The sequence below is a fragment of the Lissotriton vulgaris genome, chromosome 1_1 (genome assembly GCF_964263255.1).
Source record: "Lissotriton vulgaris chromosome 1_1, aLisVul1.2, whole genome shotgun sequence".
Classification (NCBI taxonomy): domain Eukaryota; kingdom Metazoa; phylum Chordata; class Amphibia; order Caudata; family Salamandridae; genus Lissotriton; species Lissotriton vulgaris.
Genome location: NC_141685.1, coordinates 243,939,017 through 243,949,291, shown reverse-complemented (window position 1 = coordinate 243,949,291; position 10,275 = coordinate 243,939,017). Strand labels below are relative to the sequence as shown.

General features: G+C 50.4%; 3 non-coding genes across 3 annotated transcripts; all 3 read left to right on the top strand.

Annotated features, from left to right (window-relative positions):
* Positions 1-5,055: 5,055 nt before the first annotated feature.
* Positions 5,056-5,127, top strand: TRNAC-GCA (transfer RNA cysteine (anticodon GCA)). Its single transcript has one exon. It is a non-coding gene; the product is annotated as a tRNA-Cys (tRNA).
* A 1,011-nt stretch (positions 5,128-6,138) lies between these two features.
* TRNAC-GCA (transfer RNA cysteine (anticodon GCA)) lies at positions 6,139-6,211 on the top strand. The gene has a single exon. It is a non-coding gene; the product is annotated as a tRNA-Cys (tRNA).
* A 2,095-nt stretch (positions 6,212-8,306) lies between these two features.
* Positions 8,307-8,378, top strand: TRNAC-GCA (transfer RNA cysteine (anticodon GCA)). Its single transcript has one exon. It is a non-coding gene; the product is annotated as a tRNA-Cys (tRNA).
* The last annotated feature ends 1,897 nt before the right edge of the window (positions 8,379-10,275 follow it).

Sequence of the window (10,275 nt, the reverse complement as noted above, 5' to 3'; positions counted from 1 at the left end):
GTTTGATGGAGCTTCCCCGTCCTGCAAGCCAGCCGGGGTTCCAGGCGTTCATCCGAGCCAAGGGAGGCTCTCCCCGGCCTGGCTAGGGTTTCAGAAGCGGGGACCGGGAGCGGGCCCGGGGCTTGGGCCCCGTCCGGCAGGGCCCGGTGGTGCGGGAATAACCCTCCGTCCTGCAGCCCTGGAGCCCCCGGAGCCCTGAAGCCCTGGAGCCCTGGAGCCCTGGAGCCCCCCCGGAGCCCTGCAGCCCTGCTGCCCTGCAGCTCCGGAGCCCGTGAGCCCTGGAGCCCCCCGAGGAGCCCTGCAGCCCCGTAGCCCTGGAGCCCCCGAGCCCGGCAGCCCTGGAGCCCCCGAGCCCGGCAGCCCCGAAAGCCCGGCAGCCCACGGAGCCCTGCAGCCCCCCCGAGCCCTGTAGCCCTGCAGCCCAGGGGAGGCTCTCCCGGGCCTGGCCTAGGGTTCGGGAGCCGGGCCTTGGACCGGGCCCGGGGCTCGGGTTCCCTCCGGCAGGCCCTGGGGTGCGGGAACTACTCCGTCCTGCAAGCCGGTCCGGGCGCCGGGGACGGAGGGTCCACCAGGGCCCAGGGAGGCTCTCGGGGCAGGCAGATTAGCGTCCTTTCGGTCCCCGCCATCGGGTCGGCCCTCTCCCCTCGGCCATCTGGTCGCCTGCAAAGCTTTCCTATGGGGCGACTAGATGGCCGGGCTTCCCTGGAAGTCCCGATGGGGTGCCATTTGCCTCCCGGATCCCAGCCTGGGCTCCAGGAGGTCAGGCAAGTTTGCGCCCTGGGTCCCCTCTGTCACCTCGAGTGCACGGATTACAAGAAAGAAGGGTAATTTTCCTCCGGATTAGTAGGTGCAAGGGTATGCCCAAACACCCTCCCGGGGCTGGTGGTTCCCTGCCGGGGACCAGATGGGATGTGCCCCGGGCAACACCTCCCAGGTGTCCGGGGCTCCCTCCTCCCACCCGCGGCGTGGGGAAGAGCCCGGGACGGGCTCCATGGGTCCCGGGCCCTGCAACCCCGGAGCCCCGGAGCCCCGGAGCCCTGCTGCCCTGGAGCCCTGGAGCCCTGGAGCCCTGCAGCCCCCGAGCCCTGGAGCCCAGCAGCCCCAGAGCCCTGCTGCCCTGCAGCCCCCGAGCCCTGGAGCCCAGCAGCCCGGGAGCCCCGGAGCCCTGCAGCCCCGGAGCCCCGGAGCCGTCGAGCCCTGCGGCCCCCCGAGCCCTACAGGCACGGGGCAGGCAGATTGGGCGTCATTTCGGTCCCGGCCATCTGGTCTCCAGGATCGCCTCGGCCATCTGGTCGCCCGCCATGCTTTCCTATGGGGGCGACTAGATGGCCGGACTTCCCTGGAAGTCCCGATGAGGTGCCATTCGCCTCCCGGACCCCAGCAAGGGCTCCAGGAGGTCGGGCACGTTTGCGCCCTGGGTCCCCTCTGTCACCTCGCGTGCGCGGATTTCAAGAAAGGAGGGTAATTTTCCTCTGGATTACTAGGGGCAAGGGTATGCCCAGGCACCCTCCCCGTGCTGGCGGTCCCCTGCCGGGGACCAGATGGGATGTGCTCCGGGCAACACCTCCCAGGTGTCCGGGGCTCCCTCCTCCGACCCGCGGCGTGGGGAAGAGCCCGGGACGGGCTCCATGGGTCCCGGGCCCTGCAACCCCGGAGCCCTGCTGCCCTGGAGCCCTGCTGCCCTGGAGCCCTGCAGCCCCCGAGCCCTGGAGCCCAGCAGCCCCGGAGCCCTGCAGCCCCCAAGCCCTGGAGCCCAGTAGCCCAGTAGCCCCGGAGCCCTGCAGCCCTGCAGCCCCGGAGCCCCGGAGCCCCGGAGCCCCGGAGCCCCGGAGCCCTGCAGCCGTCGAGCCCTGCAGCCCCCGAGCCCCCGAGCCCTACAGGCCCGGGGCAGGCATATTGGGCGTCGTTTCGGTCCCGGCCATCTGGTCTCCAGGATCGCCTCGGCCATCTGGTCTCCCGCAATGCTTTCCTATGGGTGCGACCAGATGGCCGGCCTTCCCTGGAAGTCCCGATGGAGTGCCATTCGCCTCCCGGACCCCAGCAAGGGCTCCAGGAGGTCGGGCACATTTGCGCCCTGGGTCCCCTCTGTCACCTTGTGTGCTCAGATTACAAGAAATGGGGGTAATTTTCCTCCGGATTGGTAGGGACAAGGTATTCTGGGACCCCCCCCTCGGCCTAGCGGTCCTCAGCCGGCAGCTGGACATGCCAGGATGCCGCCCCAGCCCCGGATCCGTCCCTGGGCCTGCCGCGTGGCAGGAAGCCCTGGATGGGGTCCGGGGGGCCCCGGCCGGGCCCCGGGTTGGGTGCTACGGCCCTGGGCCCTGTCCCTCGGCCTGCCACACTGCCAAAGGCCTGAGACAGGGCTCCGCTGTGCCCGGGAGGCCTCCCCTTGCTGGGCTGAGTTCAGGAGCTTCGGCCGGGGCCCCCGAGGGCCCGGGGAGGGCGGCCTCCCCATCCCGGGCTCTGTCCTTAGTCCTGCTGCGTGGCAGGGTGCCCGGGACGGTGGTCCGGAGGGCCTGGGAAGGCGTCCCCTGCGTCTCCGTGCATCAAAGCCTAGGCTGGGTCCAGGGGCCCGTCCGGGCCCCAGGTCGGGTGCCACGGCCCTGGGCCTCCGGTCCCCACCTTGCCGTTCCCTGGCGCCAGCTCCCTTTTTCGTCGGGGCACAGAGTGGCACCGGCTGGCTTGACTCTCGTGCCCGGCCATCTGTTCTCTGGGATCCCCTCGGCCATCTGGTCTCCGGGATCCCCTCGGGCATCTGGTCTCCCGGATCCCCTCGGCCATCTGGTCTCCAGGATCGCCTCGGCCATCTGGTCTCCCGCAATGCTTTCCTATGGAAGCGACCAGATGGCCGAACTTCCCTGGAAGTCCCGATGAGGTGCCATTTGCCTCCCGGATCCCAGCGAGGGCTCCAGGAGGTCGGGTACCTTCGCGCCTTGGGTCCCCTATGTCACTCGGTGCGCACGGATTCGAAGAAAGAGGGGTAGCCTTCCTCCGGATTACTAGGGACAAGGTATGCCCAGACACTTCTTGCAGTTCTCTGCCCGAGGGGAACGACCAGATGAGATGTGCCTGGGAAAAAACCTCCCTTCTCCAGGAGGCCAACGGCATGGCAAAATACCCGGGAAGGGCTCAACGGGTCCCGGGCAGACCTCCCCCGGGCGTCCGGGGCACCCACCGGGCAGACCTCCCCCGGGGCACCCATCTCCAGGGGGCCAACGGCATGGCAAAGTACCCGGGAAGGGCTCCACGGGTCCCGGGCAGACCTCCCCCAGGCGTCCGGGGCACCCATCTCCAGGAGGCCAACGGCATGCAAAGTACCCGGGAAGGGCTCCACGGGTCCCGGGCAGACCTCCCCCGGGCGTCCGGGGCACCCATCTCCAGGAGGCCAACGGCATGGCAAAGTACCCGGGAAGGGCTTCACGGGTCCCGGGCAGACCTCCCCCAGGCGTCCGGGGCACCCACCGGGCAGACCGCCCCCAGACGCGTCCGGGGTACCCATCTCCAGGAGGCCAACGGCATGGCAAATTACCCGGGAAGGGCTCCACGGGTCCCGGGCAGTCCTCCCCCCCCGGGCGTACAGATTCGGGCGGATGTGCTTTTACGAACCGGATCGGAATCGGCCCAAATAATAATAATCCACATTTGTAAAGCGCACAGTCACCCGTAAGGGTCGCTAGGGGCCGTCGGGAAGATTAAGCAAGCTATTGCCCAGAGTGAAATGGTGCTGGGCTTTTCTGCCGCCGGCGCCGGGGATCGAACCGTGATCTCCAGATTCCGGAGTCAGCCGCCCCAGCCGCGGCGTCAGCTATTTCCCAGAGTCAAATGGTGCTGGGCTTTTTTTGCTGCCGGCGCCGGGGATCGAACCGTGATCTCCAGATTCCGGAGTCAGCCGCCCTAGCCGCGGCGTCAGCTATTTCCCAGAGTGAAATGGTGCTGGGCTTTTCTGCCGCCGGCGCCGGGGATCGAACCGTGATCTCCAGATTTCGGAGTCAGCCGCGGCGTCAGCTATTTCCCAGAGTCACATGGTGCTGGGCTTTTCTGCCGCCGGCGCCGGGGATCGAACCGTGATTCCCCAGATTGGGATATCCCAAAAATCCGGCATGGTAGGTGCTCGCCAGGACCAGGGTTGGAGACCCCTGCTTTAATACCATTACAGTGTTGCTGATTAAAACTTGTGAGTAACTGCATTTCTTACACTGGGCTTGGTATTCCCTATGGGAAATTTCTGAAACATCATTGATCTATTTTGGAATTCGGCTCTACCTTTCACAGCTCTAAACAAAGGGAATGGACTATGAAACCAATTGACAAATTTGTTATACTGTTCGGTGCTCTCTTGAATCGCACTAAAGAAATGGCTTAGAATACTGGGCAGCTATGCAATCAATCTATTTCTCATTACACCTGTGTCCTCAGTCTTACATATATTCCATCTCTTCTCTGTCCATACAAAGTATGTGTTTGTTTGAAGCACTTCATTTTTGTGCAAATTAGGAACTATTTAATTTCTCCTTGAAAGCACTGCCTACGTGCAAGATGTACAAACCCTCGTTGCAGTTGCAAGAAGGCTGGTCTGAAGAATCAGGCCAGTTGCAAGCACAAAGTGGCTTTTTTTGATGTATTAAATTGAAGGTACTTGAAAGGGGTGTTTGGGTGTTCCTTCCAAATACCGAATTGTAGTGGTATGTAGAAATGTTTTTCCATCGTAATTTGGCCAAAAAACAATCATACTTCACCACCATCTCGGTGATTGTGGTAACCAATCATCAAATGATAATGTGTCACGTAAAAACCTCTTCCCCTTTAAGAATGTTTCAAAACAATCATTGTATGTAGAGGCATTGGTCTTATGTACCACGGCCTATTCAAATAAAATAGCAATGAAAAAATTAATCTGTTTTTTAAATGATCCAGTTTTACTTTAATAAATAATATTAAGGACTACTTCTCCTGTTCCACAGTTTCAAGCCTGTACTTTCCGGCACAACTTAGCATGATCCTCTCACTCTTTCATGATGTACTGATATTATGTCATTCTGATTTTACTGAAAAGCTGGGGATATAGCTCAGTGGTAGAGCATTTGCCTGCAGATCAAGAGGTCCCTGGTTCAAATCCGGGTGTCCCCTCAGACTATTTTGATTCTGTTGTTTGTAGTTGGGACTTTTCATCAATTCCTTTTGGATCATCTTTGACAGAGTCAGTGTTCCCTTGGATATTGCACTTTAATATCATTACAGAGTTTGCTGCTCAAAACCTGTGCGTAAATGCAGTTTTAACACTCGGCTTGGTGTTCCCTTTGGGAACTTTCTGAAAGATCATTGATCTATTTTGGAATTTGGCTCTTCCTTTTACAGCACAAGAGAAAGGGAATGGACTATGAAATAAATTGACAAATTTGTTATACTGTTTGGTGCTTTCTTGAATCGCACTAAAGAAATGGCTTAGAATACTGTGCAGCGATGCAGTCAGTCTATTTCTCATTTCACCTGTGTCCTCAGTCTTACATATATTCCACCTTTTCCCTGTGCATTAAAAGTATGTGCTTGTTTGAAGCACTTCATTTTTGTGCAACGTAGGAACTATTTAATTTCTCCTTAAATGCTCTGCCTACGTGCAAGATGTACGAACCATTGTTGCAGTTGCAAGAAGGCTGGCCTGAAGAATCAGGCCATTTGCAAGCACAAAGTGGCTTTTTCTGATGTTTTAAATCGAAGGTCTGTGAAAGGGGTGTTTGGGTGTACCTTCCAAATACCGAATTGTAGTGGTATGTAGAAATGTTTTTCCACTGTAATGTGGCCCAAAACAATCATACTTCATCACCATCTGAGTGATTGTGGTAACCAAACATGAAACAATAAGGTATCCCGTAAAAACCTCTTCCCCTTTGAGAATGTTTCAAAACAAACATTTTAAGTGCAGGCATTGGTCCTATGTACCACTGCCTATTCAAATAAAATACCAATCAAACAAATACATATATTTTTTTAATGATCCATTTTTCCTTTAATAAATAATGTTAAGAACTACTTCTACAGTTCCACAGTTTCAAGGTTGTACTTTCCGGCACAACTTAGCATGATCCTCTCACTCTTTCATGATGTACTGATATATTGTCATTCTGATGTTGGCTGACAGCTGGGGATATAGCTCAGTGGTAGAGCATTTGACTGCAGATTATAGAGGTCCCTGGTTCAAATCCGGGTGTTCCCTCATCCTATTTTGAATCTGCTGTTTGTAGTTGGGAATTTTCATGAATCCCATTTGGATCATCTTTGACAGGGTCAGTGTTCCCTTGGATGTTACACTTTAATACCATTACAGTGTTGCTGATTAAAACTTGTGAGTAACTGCATTTTTTACACTGGGCTTGGTATTCCCTATGGGAAATTTCTGAAACATCATTGATCTATTTTGGAATTCGGCTCTACCTTTCACAGCTCTAAACAAAGGGAATGGACTATGAAACCAATTGACAAATTTGTTATACTGTTTGGTGCTCTCTTGAATCGCACTAAAGAAATGGCTTAGAATACTGGGCAGCTATGCAATCAATCTATTTCTCATTACACCTGTGTCCTCAGTCTTACATATATTCCATCTCTTCTCTGTCCATACAACGTATGTGTATGTTTGAAGCACTTCATTTTTGTGCAAATTAGGAACTATTTAATTTCTCCTTGAAAGCTCTGCCTACGTGCAAGATGTACAAACCCTCGTTGCAGTTGCAAGAAGGCTGGTCTGAAGAATCAGGCCAGTTGCAAGCACAAAGTGGCTTTTTTTGATGTATTAAATTGAAGGTACTTGAAAGGGGTGTTTGGGTGTTCCTTCCAAATACCGAATTGTAGTGTTATGTAGAAATGTTTTTCCATCGTAATTTGGCCAAAAAACAATCATACTTCACCACCATCTCGGTGATTGTGGTAACCAATCATCAAATGATAATGTGTCATGTAAAAACCTCTTCCCCTTTAAGAATGTTTCAAAACAATCATTGTATGTAGAGGCATTGGTCTTATGTACCACGGCCTATTCAAATAAATTAGCAATGAAACAAATTAATCTGTTTTTTAAATGAGCCAGTTTTACTTTAATAAATAATATTAAGGACTACTTCTCCTGTTCCACAGTTTCAAGCCTGTACTTTCCGGCACAACTTAGCATGATCCTCTCACTCTTTCATGATGTACTGATATTATGTCATTCTGATTTTACTGAAAAGCTGGGGATAAAGCTCAGTGGTAGAGCATTTGACTGCAGATTATAGAGGTCCCTGGTTCAAATCCGGGTGTTCCCTCACACTATTTTGAATCTGCTGTTTGTAGTTGGGAATTTTCATGAATCCCATTTGGATCATCTTTGACAGAGTCAGTGTTCCCTTGGATGTTACACTTTAATACCATTACAGTGTTGCTGATTAAAACTTGTGAGTAACTGCATTTTTTACACTGGGCTTGGTATTCCCTATGGGAAATTTCTGAAACATCATTGATCTATTTTGGAATTCGGCTCTACCTTTCACAGCTCTAAACAAAGGGAATGGACTATGAAACCAATTGACAAATTTGTTATACTGTTTGGTGCTCTCTTGAATCGCACTAAAGAAATGGCTTAGAATACTGGGCAGCTATGCAATCAATCTATTTCTCATTACACCTGTGTCCTCAGTCTTACATATATTCCATCTCTTCTCTGTCCATACAAAGTATGTGTTTGTTTGAAGCACTTCATTTTTGTGCAACTTAGGAACTATTTAATTTCTCCTTGAAAGCTCTGCCTACGTGCAAGATGGACAAACCCTCGTTGCAGTTGCAAGAAGGCTGGTCTGAAGAATCAGGCCAGTTGCAAGCACAAAGTGGCTTTTTTTGATGTATTAAATCGAAGGTACTTGAAAGGGGTGTTTGGGTGTTCCTTCCAAATACCGAATTGTAGTGGTATGTAGAAATGGTTTTCCTCCGTAATTTGGCCAAAAAACATTCATACTTCATCACCATCTCGGTGATTGTGGTAACCAATCATCAAATGATAATGTGTCATGTAAAAACCTCTTCCGCTTTAAGAATGTTTCAAAACAATCATTGTATGTAGAGGCATTGGTCCTATGTACCACTGCCTATTCAAATAAAATAGCAATGAAACAAATTAATCTGTTTTTTAAATGATCCAGTTTTACTTTAGTAAATAATATTAAGGACTACTTCTCCTGTTCCACAGTTTCAAGCCTGTACTTTCCGGCACAACTTAGCATGATCCTCTCACTCTTTCATGATGTACTGATATTATGTCATTCTAATTTTTCTGAAAAGCTGGGGATATAGCTCAGTGGTAGAGCATTTGACTGCAGATCAAGAGGTCCCTGGTTCAAATCTGGGTGTCCCCTCACACTATTTTGATTCTGTTGTTTGTAGTTGGGACTTTTCATCAATTCCTTTTGGATCATCTATGACAGAGTCAGTGTTCCCTTGGATATTGCACTTTAATAGCATTACCGAGTTTGCTGCTCAAAACCTGTGAGTAAATGCAATTTTAACACTCGGCTTGGTGTTCCCTTTGGGAACTTTCTGAAAGATCATTGATCTTTTTTTGAATTTGGCTCTTCCTTTTACAGACCTAAAGAAAGGGAATGGACTATGAAACAAATTGACAAATTTGTTATACTGTTTGGTGCTTTCTTGAATCGCACTAAAGAAATGGCTTAGAATACTGTGCAGCGATGCAGTCAGTCTATTTCTCATTTCACCTGTGTCCTCAGTCTTACATATATTCCACCTTTTCCCTGTGCATTAAAAGTATGTGCTTGTTTGAAGCACTTCATTTTTGTGCAACGTAGGAACTATTTAATTTCTCCTTAAATGCTCTGCCTACGTGCAAGATGTACGAACCATTGTTGCAGTTGCAAGAAGGCTGGCCTGAAGAATCAGGCCATTTGCAAGCACAAAGTGGCTTTTTCTGATGTTTTAAATCGAAGGTCCGTGAAAGGGGTGTTTGGGTGTACCTTCCAAATACCGAATTGCAGTAGTATGTAGAAATGTTTTTCCACCGTAATGTGGCCCAAAACAATCATACTTCATCACCATCTGAGTGATTGTGGTAACCAAACATGAAACAATAAGGTATCCCGTAAAAACCTCTTCCCCTTTGAGAATGTTTCAAAACAAACATTTTAAGTGCAGGCATTGGTCCTATGTACCACTGCCTATTCAAATAAAATACCAATCAAACAAATACATATATTTTTTTAATGATCCATTTTTCCTTTAATAAATAATATTAAGAACTACTTCTACAGTTCCACAGTTTCAAGGTTGTACTTTCCGGCACAACTTAGCATGATCCTCTCACTCTTTCATGATGTACTGATATATTGTCATTCTGATGTTGGCAAACAGCTAGGGATATAGCTCAGTGGAAGACATTTTGACTGCAGATCAAGAGGTCCCTGGTTCAAATCCGGGTGTCCCCTCATACTATTTTGAATCTGCTGTTTGTAGTTGGGAATTTTCATGAATCCCATTTGGATCATCTTTGACAGAGTCAGTGTTCCCTTGGATGTTACACTTTAATACCATTACAGTGTTGCTGATTAAAACTTGTGAGTAACTGCATTTTTTACACTGGGCTTGGTATTCCCTATGGGAAATTTCTGAAACATCATTGATCTATTTTGGAATACGGCTCTACCTTTCACAGCTCTAAACAAAGGGAATGGACTATGAAACCAATTGACAAATTTGTTATACTGTTTGGTGCTCTCTTGAACCGCACTAAAGAAATGGCTTAGAATACTGGGCAGCTATGCAATCAATCTATTTCTCATTACACCTGTGTCCTCAGTCTTACATATATTCCATCTCTTCTCTGTCCATACAAAGTATGTGTTTGTTTGAAGCACTTCATTTTTGTGCAACTTAGGAACTATTTAATTTCTCCTTGAAAGCTCTGCCTACGTGCAAGATGTACAAACCCTCGTTGCAGTTGCAAGAAGGCTGGTCTGAAGAATCAGGCCAGTTGCAAGCACAAAGTGGCTTTTTTTGATGTATTAAATCGAAGGTACTTGAAAGGGGTGTTTGGGTGTTCCTTCCAAATACCGAATTGTAGTGGTATGTAGAAATGTTTTTCCATCGTAATTTGGCCAAAAAACTATCATACTTCACCACCATCTCGGTGATTGTGGTAACCAATCATCAAATGATAATGTGTCACGTAAAAACCTCTTCCCCTTTAAGAATGTTTCAAAACAATCATTGTATGTAGAGGCATCGGTCTTATGTACCACT